Genomic DNA, 11,381 nt, shown 5'->3' on the forward strand with positions numbered 1-11,381 from the left:
CAGGCTTCCACGCTTTTATACCCCGTAAGTCATAGATCATATATCTAGAGCTGGAAGGGACCACAGAGGACATTTAGTCCAACCTCTCCCTCTGCCTCCCATTTTAGAGATAGAGAGACTGAGGCCCAGCCCAAGCTCACATTGGTGCACATGAGAGGCACAGTCTAGACCCAGTTCTCACAATTCAAAGCCCTTTCTTTCCACTACACCACAGCTAGGTGGATCTTTTTTTTTTTGGTTGCTTGGTTTGTTTGTTTTACAAATACACCAGTCTTTATCCTTCATAAGTGTGCCAAGTCTGGGTGCACATGAAGCTTGGTGTGATGCCTTTGGGTGCCATGTGGTTACATTACATGAATTCAACCATAATCCCAAATGTCCCTGCCAATGTGTCCTCAGCCAAGTCCGAGCTGGCTGCATTACCCTCTTAACCCTTCAGCCGTTCCTGCTGTGCTTTTCCTCCACACATCTCCTATTTGTTTTTGTTGTTGTTGTCATTTTTCAGTCATATACAAGTCTTCATAACCCCATTTGGGGTTTTCTTGGCAGAGATACTGGAGTGGTTTGCCATTTCCTTCTCCAGATCATTTTACAAATGAGAAAACTGAGGCAAACAGGGTTAAGTGTCTTGCCCAGGGTCACACAGCTAGGAAGTATCTGAGGCTGGATTTGAACTCATGAGGATGAGACTTCCTAATTCTAAGCCCAGTGGTCTATCCACTGTGCCACCTAGCTTCTCCCCCTATTTGTTAGTGTTCCCTAAGATCTAAAACTTGGGCTATACTACTTCAGTGGTAAAGAGGAACCTTTTGCAGACTGAGAGGGATTAACACACACCACTGGGATTCATACACTCCTCTAGATCAACACTGACCAATAGATTTGCCTTTTGGGAAATCTTGGGGTAGGGGTCCCCTAGTTTCTGCCAAGTTCCACCAGCCTTGCCTGAGCTAAGAGTTTGATGAAGGATACGACAGTACCCAAAGACTAGAAGATTCTGCCTTCCGTAGGACTTGAGCCCAGCATCATTGGAACTGTACTGATCAGAGCTGTTTCCCACCCTTTAAACCAGTGTAACCACAGATATGTGGGCTGACTGCAGAGCATACAGTTGTGACCTAGAAAATGTGCAGGTATGAAAACCTGACCTAGCATACCAAAAATCCTGAGGCCAATAAAAAGTACACATTAAGCAGACCCAGAGACATTTAGGGATTTCCTTATCTGCAAAGACTTCCTTTCCTAAGTCATTTGGAAGTTTGTGGAAACACTCTTATCTGCAAAGATTCCCAAAGACTTCCTGCTTCACATCCTTGATCACATTGTTTGCTTTCAAGGTCTGAAAGTCAGGCTGATTTGTACTGTGCAAATGAAATTAAGAGCAAATCAGAAAGCAAGGAGTTAATCAATCCAGACCTGACTGATCCAGGGCCTGCTTAAATACTCTCCTTCCTCAAATCTGGGTTGAATTTCTCTTTAGAGGTTCCCATGCAATGCATGTAATCAGTTGCTGATCAGAATAAAAATGAGTGCTTGTCTTGCTGAACTGTACCTCACTCTGTTTCTGTTTCTGTAGGGGACAGGTTTCTGTTTTGAACATAGCTAACAGCAAAAGCAATGATAATTCTATAGCTGTTTCAGGTTTGCAAAAGATTTTTTCCATGGCAACCCCTCAAAGTCAGTGACGTAAGACACAGCTCAGGGGATGACTCTTTCATTCACCAGGTCTCACACTCTCTCTCCCTTGAAATTACTTTGTATTTACTTATCTGTATATATGTTGCTCTGTCATCCTTATTCCCCTTATTATAAACTCTCTGAGGACAGTTTCTTTTTCTTTTCTTTTTTTTTTTTTTGGATCTATTTCACATATATACACATTGTTTCTCAACCCTCCCCCAAACTTAGAACGTAAGAGTCCTGAGGGCAGGGATCTTTTCTGGTTACTTTTGGGTTTGTTTGTTTTTTATTTTATATCCCCAGTGCTTAGTATAGTGCTTAACTAATGCTCACTAATTTCATTCTTATCCCTGATGCCTAGCTCAATTCCTTGCACATAAGTGTTTAATAAGCAGTTGTTGGATTAAATTAAAAGTATTAGTCCTAGTTTACAGATAAGGAAAATGAGTCCCAGAAGAGTTTTGAAAGTGATCCTCAAAGCTCTAGTACAACCTGTTCTACCAGACTGCCAGACTTTGAGACCAAAGTTCTTCCTCTTTATACCATGTTCTCTCAGATAATAGTAAAAACTCTAAAAATAGTTTTCTTTCATTGCCCTTTCTCCAGGATTTTGCGCCTTTTCAGCAATATTTTCAAATCCAAGGGCCTTTTCTCAGTTTACACATTTATCAAATAAAGGGGGTCAAACCAATTGATTTCTAAGATGCCTTCCAGTTCTAAATTCCATGATTTTCTTCTCAATAACTTGACTACTTTTGACTGCTGAAAAAGGAGTGGGGGCAGAGCAGACTCCTTCTGGGTGGCCCTGGGACACAGAGGACATATAGGGTGCTAGATTTGGGAGTCAGGATGCCCTGATATCTAGTCCTGTCACAGACACTTAATAGTTATGTGACCCTGGGCAAGTCACTTATACCTCTCTTGGCTTCAGTTTCTTTCTTTCTTACTTTCTTTTTTTGGTGATGAAACCATTAAAAATACTTTATTGTTACAACATATCATGAAGATCACAACACATTCAGCTTTTTTTCACCTCAAGGATATACACAATACAATATGTCTGGTACAGAAGTTAAAACAAGAAACTGTAGGCAAGCCCTTGGAAACTGGCTGCTGTAAATCTCAGGCAAACTATGTCCATAAAATGAGGATAATAATAGCAGCTACTTCAGAGGTTGTTGCAAAGCTCAAATGAGAGTGAATATGAATATATACATTCATATGTATATATGTATATACATATATGTGCATGTGTATACATCTATACAAATATATAGCATCATACACAAATATGCATACATGTCTATATGTATTCACACATATATGTGTGCACATGCAGGTATGCACACATATATGAAAAGATACATGTAGTTTTATAAGTCTTAAAGCACCATATGCATTTTAAATATCAGTATTATTATTTTCTCTTCCCTTGGTTTCCTTAGCACTGAAATATTGGGGTTCTCTTACCTCTCCAGTCAATCCGTTTCCTTTATTTAAATTGATTCCAGTCTGTTTCCTTTATTGATTCTAACTCCTCCCAAGCCCCAAATGTGGGTGTACCCCAATGCTCAGTTATTCCCTCTGCTCTCTTCCTATAGTCTCTCCCCTGAAAATGTTATCCACTCAATTTAGAAACCAGAACTCCTTTCCTTTTTTGCAATGGTGAGAGACTATGGGTAAAGAATATTGTCAGTTACTATCAATGCAGTGTTGAGTTTGAGGCTTTTTTCCCTCTTTTTAAAATCTGTGTTGCAAAAGATGGCTCACTAGGAAGAAGAGGGAAGAGATATATTCAGAAAAATATCACAAAAACAAGACACCACTGAAAATAATATTTTAAAATTTCAACCTTTCCAATGGTTTCAACTACCATCTTTGCATGAATGCCTCCCAAATTTACATTCCCAGCCTAATTTCCCCTCTCAAGCTTCAGTTCTGGATTTCTAACTGCTTATTGGATATATTTACTTGTATGTCTCACTATCAAACTCTATATGCTAAAAAAAAATTATTTTAATCTTCCTCTCGCCCCCCCCCAATCCAACCCCCAACAATAACAACAAAAATCTCCCTGTCAACGACACCACCATTGTCCCAGGTTACCCAGGCTCAAAGCTTTGGAAAACTTTGTCCAACAATGGTACAGGCAGGGTGCTGAAGTAGCAAACTCTCCATCACTCAAGGTATTCAAGGAAGGCCAAATGACCATCTTTCCTGGATATTGTAGAAAGAATTCTTAGGAGGTTGGATCAGGTGACTTTCAAGGTTCCTTCTAGCTCCAAGAGTCTATGTTTTCTACCAGTGCATACTGTAACGATTGGAATGACGCCACCTGCTGGAGACTTACTGTAGAAGAGTTCTGCCCATGAAGTGAAGGTCTTTGAGGGCAAGACCAGGAGTCTTTTCTTTGGCGTCAGGAAGTGACGCAGGCTAGTGGGAGGAGGAAGGAAGAGACTGGCGCTCGCTCTCGCGCTTTTTCCTGAGGATGCTGGCGGAGAAGGGAGCTAGAAATGTGCTCTCCCTTTAATAGATAGGAATCTAGGCCTTTCTCTCTCTCTTTACCAAATTCTTATTCTCCTTAATAAATGCTTAAAAGTCTAACTCTTGCTAAAGCTTATAATTTATTGGCGACCACTCATTAGATATTTTAGACAGACTAGCTAGAATTTTAGCCCTTAACAGATGGCTGACCACGAAGAGGAAAGCTAAACCTCAGTCTTCTGATCTTCTGGTTGGGTAAGAAATTTCCCCTACCCTCTCCCTTTAACTGCTAAGTACTGGCGTACTGGCTGCGTTTTCCCTTTAAATTTTTTCAAATGGACCTTTTAAACTCCCTAATTACCCTATTTTTGATTTTAGTCTGTTTAACCAGACAAATAGGAGATAAGATCATGTTAATGCTTTGTTTTTCTGGATTTTCTATTTTTCTTTTTATTTTTGTTAAAAGAGCCAGCAACTTACTCACACAAGGAAATATCTCTCCCTCTCCCAACCATGCTTTTTCAGAGAAACCTGAAGAGATTCCCGAAGCTTTTCCCAGTTCTAACACTAATTGTTGCTTTAATTTTGCATGCCTGGAGGCAATGACCCACCCTCTAGAAGCTTTTAATCCCCTAGCACCTGGAGGCAAAGTGGGGGAAGAGGAATCCAGGCCTGAGTTCAAAATCAAGTCTGATTCAAATTGCTCTGGTCCCTCCCCTCCTCTCCAGACCCCACCCTCTACTCCTCCCATGGCCAAGCCCATTGCTTCCCCTGCCTGGGAAGTCCAGAGAACTGATGCGCATGCTCAACTTTCTCTAACTACATTTGCAGCTTCAGGCTCAGCCCTTCCCCAGCCTGGCTGTGCTTCTGAGACAATCTTAGAAAACCCTTTAAGTTCCAGATATTCATGTTTTGTTCATAATTTTGCTAACCTGCTTTTGTCTTTCATTAGTAATCTTATAAAGCATTTGTATGGTGAAAAGACAGACAATATAGAGGGGTTAAAGAAGAAAAACTTAAGCTGAATAAGAATGACAATCATCAACATAGTTCAAGACTCTGCTTCTTTTGCCATGGAAGGGTATATATTTTACAGGATTGTAGAAATAAGCAGCAAGGTATTGATATGAGTATTGGGGATTTTAGATATCGGAATCAAAAGTGTTCTAACTTTACTCAGAGTATTAATGTCAGTTCAGAGGTTACATAGGATTTCTATGCTCTTACATATACATTTTGAAATTAATGGTATGGGTTTATTTTCATAGAGATTTTCATGCTTTTGAGATTGTATCTTATACTTAGTTTTTAAAACAAGGAGAATATTTGTAAAAGTTTTTTATAGTCATATGTTCAAGTTTATATTTTATAATACTCTTATTAATATTAAGTTCATGCTCATTTAGATTTCCTTAGTTTGAATTTCACTGTCTTTTATTGTTCCATGTGTATTTTCTTCTATTCATTTATCTAATTTAAAAAAATTGCGAGATGGTTTTGATTTAATAATACAATGTTAATTCTAGGAGTATTGTGCTCCCATATTCTGAGTTGTTTGTTTTTGTTATTTTTTCTCAACTTATTATTTGATCAAACTCTTTAAAGCATTTCCCTGGCAAATTGGTTGCCATGGCAAGTGTAAATTGATTCTAGGAGTATTATTTTTGATAAGCATATTCAAAAAAAAAAAAGAGGGGAACATTTGTAAAAGTTTTCTTTGAGATTGTGTTGTGCTTTAACTTGTATTTAAATATGTTCAGATTTTTCAAAAAAGTAATTGTATACTAAGTTAAAAAAGGGGTATTATTTGAAATTGTTGCATAATTATATATTGTGTTCTGAGTCAAGATGTATTCACATTTTTTGCAATCATTTGTTATCCTCAATTTTTAAATCCATATGAGACTTGGATTATGGGAACTTATCATTTAAGACATTAATTGCCTTTATTCTGAGTTATCAGATGCCAGTTGGCCAAGATGCCATCCAATCACAAGACGAATATATGCAAGAGCAAACACTGAACTGTCACATGAGGGGAGACATGCATGAAGTCAAGGTATGGCCGAGGGAACGGCTTTTGACAAATGTTGAGGTTGGATTCTCTTGGTTTAATATTTTATTTTATTTTTCCCCACAATATTGTACAGATGGCTGGAAGTATTCATCCCACCCATCTCACTTCTACACCTGGCTTCTATGCTCCCTCCTATATGCCTGATGCCATGGACATCTCAATCCCATGTATCTGATTAAGTCTGACTCAGTTTCCTCCAATATGTTCGGTGGCATGGACGTATATTCCATCCACCTATTTTAAGTCTGGCATACTGCATGGGCAGTATATATTGCTCAAGTGTGGGAATGCTCATATCCCATCATTTCTCTGTTCTTTTATGGTAACCCCCATAATTATCTCAGGTGTCATGATAAATACAGTGTTGAATTTGGCCTTGACACCTGTTACCAATTATATTAGATTTTCTAATTTCTCATAATGGCATGAGGATAATTAGGCAAATGATGCAAAAAGTGATGAAACAAAGATAAAAATTATTTTTAAAAATTAATATTGCAGCAATTGTCTTCTCAATTACTCTCCATAAGGGGGGACTATAATAATAATATAATTTTAAAGAATGGTTCGATTTTTGTTGTATTGTATGTTTCATGTGTTAACAACTAAGATTCTGTATTCCCTTAGACATGTTTTTGAGAACTTTCATTGTTTGATTTGATTATTGACAAAGCTATTTTAAAGTTGTATTAAGCTCAATTTTGTAGGAAATTTTCCTGGCTGATTACCAGCATCCACACATCAACCCCTGAAAAGACTTCCATTCCACGACCACACCTAGAGGACATCTGAGAAGACTTTCAGAGACTTTAAATGAACAGTTTTGTTTTGGTTTTGTTGGGTTTTTTTTTTCCTTTTTCTCTTTCTGTTATAATATACACCATTTGTAACATGTATTCTCTGCAGAGGCCCTCCCTTTGCAAGACCAATGTCAAAGCATTGGTTCATGAGGACAAAAAAAATCGCCCCTCTGGACAAAACTTTCCTCTCTCCCTTTTCTATATTGTTATTAACATATTGTTAGTTAGCATAGGTTATTATATTCTGTTATTTTTTACTGTTTCTTCAAGGAAACGTACCGTTTCTTGAGGAAACAAAGTGGGGAACTGTAACGATTGGAATGACGCCACCTGCTGGAGACTTACTGTAGAAGAGTTCTGCCCATGAAGTGAAGGTCTTTGAGGGCAAGACCAGGAGTCTTTTCTTTGGCGTCAGGAAGTGACGCAGGCTAGTGGGAGGAGGAAGGAAGAGACTGGCGCTCGCTCTCGCGCTCTTTCCTCTGGACTCTGGCGGAGAAAGGAGCTAGAAATGTGCTCTCCCTTTAATAGATAGGAATCTAGGCCTTTCTCTTTCTCTTTACCAAATTCTTATTCTCCTTAATAAATGCTTAAAAGTCTAACTCTTGCTAAAGCTTATAATTTATTGGCGACCACTCATTAGATATTTTAGACAGACTCGCTAGAATTTTAGCCCTTAACAATACCTAACATATTTAAAACACCTTTCAAACCTGGAAGCCAGCTGTTATCATGAGCATTGTTATTCTTTGATTGAGGGTATCTGACTGACAGACCTGATTATTTTAAACCAACCAAAGGACTCTTCTTTATAACATAAGGAAGAACAAAACGATTTGCCATCTTTTTGTATAAAGAGATCGCAGAATCCATTTATGTAGCTTTAACCACCAGTAAAAGCACAGAACATAAACTGATCATGTGAAAAAGAAAACATTGATCAATTTCTCAGCAAGGTTAGAATGGCTCCTCCACCCTGGCTAGATGCACTCCCATGGTAGCAGGTTACTAGATGTAACTCCTTGTTCTTGGTTACTGCTGGTTCCCTTCCCAGACAATCCCTGTTTCTGAAGTTGCATCAGAGGCTGGAATGAGTCAGACAGAGAAGAAGGACTTGCAGTATCTGGAGAAAAGAGTTTGGGTTTTGTTTTTTTGTTTTTAAGTGAGAAAAAATAAACCAGGAAGAGCTTTAATCAATCAGAGCAAAAACTAAAAGAAAGCAGCTGTTTGTGGACCTTGACCTAAATGAAGGAATGAGTGAAATGAAGATATTCTAGACCACAGAGAATTCAGTAATCACCTCAGCATATCAAGGGACAATATAGGAAAACAGTGCCAGCTAGACCTAAAGGTTATGTCTGGGTAAACCATCAAAACAGAAAACAGACCTTGCTTTTCTTAAGCACTATGGGTCTAGAGAGTAAGAGTCTAGCTGCTAGAACTGGAACCAAAATGGGTTAGGTGCCCATCAATCAGAGAATGGCTAAAGAAACTATGGTATGTGGATATATGTCTGTTGATGTGTAATAAAAAATAAAGGGCTTGGGGAATTCAGAGGAACATAGAAAGATCTATATGAACTGATACAAAATAAAATAAGCAGAACCAAGAGAACAAAACACACACATACACACAAAAGTGATAACAATATACATGAAAAGATCACCAAAAGAAAATCTAACTTTGAATAACTGTAAAACCAGTGAAGACCTCAGAAAACAGATCATGAAATATATATCCTACTCAGATGCAATCACTGTCAACTATCTTTGCTTAATTGCTTTTCTTTGTCACAAAGGAAGGTTCAGTCTAGAGAGGGAATTGAAATTAGCGATATAGAAACAAAATACAACAAAATACACATATAGCTATACATATATCTACATATTCTTTTTTAAATAGAGACTGATTGATGTGGTAAATGTGAGAAAACAATGATTAATAATGGATTTCTAGGAGAAATCCAGACATTAATCTTTGCTGCTCTTTCCCCCTCCCACCAGAAACCTGGGATGAGCATCGGCTTAACTAAAAGGAACGTAGATTGATCCTTCTGATTAGCTGGGGGAAGAAGCGCACCTAGATGGTTGGAATTTGGTCTCTAGACCACCCACACGCACACACAAGTCATGTCAATCAATGGAGCTGAATGATGCTAACCAATTAGCTTAGATCAATGTATGGTTACCCTCCTCTACCAAAAAGAGGATAAAATCCCTGGGTACACAAGGGTCACCCTCTTTTCTCTCTTTTTCCCTGGACTCTCTTTTACTCTCCATGAGCCCCCTTCTCTGTCTCAATATGTCGAATATGCAATTGTTTAGGCCTGTAAGCCTACGACTAGTAGGGAAGTCAGGGAGACACATTGTCAATACTTAAATAATATATGATATCAATCAATAATAAATGCTTACTGCCCAAACTGGTGCAATAGCCATTAATATATAATTTAGTAATATTTTAGAAAACCCAGCCTAGTTCTCCAATAATTTAAATAACACATAAAGCAGGGAAGAAAAGTAAGATTTAGATGTTAGCTTGAAAAGCTAGACTCTACAGCTACTCTTTGTACCCATACCTACTCACATGTAGTGTCACCCCCTGAGACTTCACACTATAATAAAATAATTCTTGTATCCCAGATACCTGGCTGAATGTGTGATTTGTATAACTAACTCTAGAGATAGAAAAAAAGAAAATGGAGCTGGGAATTGGCCACAGCTCACCAACTCTCCATCTAAGAGGAGAAACCATTCTTTGGATGATGTCAATAGAAATGACCAGAAGTGAACACAGGAAGCCTAGATATTTGGAAATACCTTGTCAAAAATGAAGAATATGATTTGCCCATATTTGAAGAACAAGATGTTCTTCACGTGATCCTAAAGATTATGCTAATGTTAAATGTTCTTCATGTGATCCAAAATGTTATCTTAAAACACAAAAGATGATGTGTTTGTTCATCATTAGCTTTTATCTTTACCCACTGTCATCTATACTGTTCAATTAAGTTAGACTGGTTGAATTTTGAAGTTTAAAACCTTTCCATTTTTTTATCATTTTACCTTTGATTTTTTTTTATTTTAACATAAACAGGGTCCTTTTCCCTTTTTTTAAAATGAATGCTGCATTTAGAGATTTGAGTGACTGTGACTTGCCCAAAACATGACAGATTTTATTCCCAATGCAAATTACATCACACATTCTATTCTCTGGCCACCCTCTCCCTAAACTAGTATTTTTGCTACCGGTAATTACTTCTTTCATCTTAATGCCTTATCAGTTTAAGAGCATTTAAGGACTTGAGAGCCAGTTTGGTTTTTTTCCTTCTATCTGATTTCTCAAACTAATTAAATTGTACTTTTAAAAAATCACTCCCACATTTAAAATGGTTTTGTCTGGTCTTTTGTGTTTGATGGGATAATGCCATTAGAAAATATGGTGTGATATTTGGTTTCTTCTTCTGCTAGTCTTTTGAAAGATAAAAATGTTCTTTTTTTTTTACAAGCTTCAAATAAAGACAATCATGCAATAAATGTACAATATCTCTTTTTTTAAAAAATTGGTTTTGGGGAAGCTAGGTGGTGCAGTGGATAAAGCACCAGCCCTGGATTCACGACCTCAGACACTTGACACTTACTAGCTGTGTGACCCTGGGCAAGTCACTTAACCCTCATTGCCCCACAAAACAAACAAACAAAACAAAACAAAACAAAACAAATCATCAAATCCTATTTTGGATTTAGCCACAAAAGCAAACTTTCCCCTATTTATCTGGGGTTTTTAATATTTATTAGGTAATTAAAAGGCATACATTCTGACCTGTTCTAAGAGTGACAAGTTAGCAGGTGATGAGGGAAATAAATATTAGATACCAGTGGACCCCAAGTGTAGTATAATTTATGTAGTTTGCATCTTAATTTTGATTTTCTCTTGATATTGGCGAGTGCCTAGATCTAAGGCCCACCTGTGTTTCTTATCCCCTCCCTTAAAGGAACTGTGACCTCCTGGAGAGTAGGCATCATTTCATTCTTTCCATTTGCACTCCCAGCACCTATGCACAGTACCTAAAAACACTGATTAGTTGATTGACTGATGAGTTCTCTAGACCTGCTGGTAAAAGGAAAGAGGTCAGATCCTCCTTTGACCTGTCCCAATTGATGTCACCATCTGCACTCTCCTCTTTTCCAGTTCCCTGCCCTGGGGCTCCTAGACCAGTCTTGGGGTTTTTTGTTTTTTTGTTTGTTTTTTGTTTTTGTTTTTGTTTTTTAGTGAGGCAATTGGGGTTAAGTGACTTGCCCAGGGTCACACAGCTAGTAAGTGTTAAGTGTCTGAGGCCAGAT

The sequence above is a fragment of the Dromiciops gliroides genome, chromosome 5, assembly GCF_019393635.1.
Source record: "Dromiciops gliroides isolate mDroGli1 chromosome 5, mDroGli1.pri, whole genome shotgun sequence".
NCBI classification, from domain to species: Eukaryota; Metazoa; Chordata; class Mammalia; order Microbiotheria; family Microbiotheriidae; genus Dromiciops; species Dromiciops gliroides.